The following is a 203-nucleotide window of genomic DNA, read 5'->3' on the forward strand; positions in this document are numbered from 1 at the left end:
ATTTGATCATTTCTATAATTTTATTATATATATATATATATATATATATATATATATATATATATATATATATATATATATATATATATATATATATATATATATATTATAGAAATAAAATTTCTTCAATATAATATCAATAGTATCAATATTATTCTTCCTCTTTCGGAAGCTGACTATTTTATAGTAGAATCTGTATTTTT

Source organism: Danio rerio, chromosome 15, assembly GCF_052040795.2.
Source record: "Danio rerio strain M-AB ecotype USA chromosome 15, GRCz13ab, whole genome shotgun sequence".
NCBI classification, from domain to species: domain Eukaryota; kingdom Metazoa; phylum Chordata; class Actinopteri; order Cypriniformes; family Danionidae; genus Danio; species Danio rerio.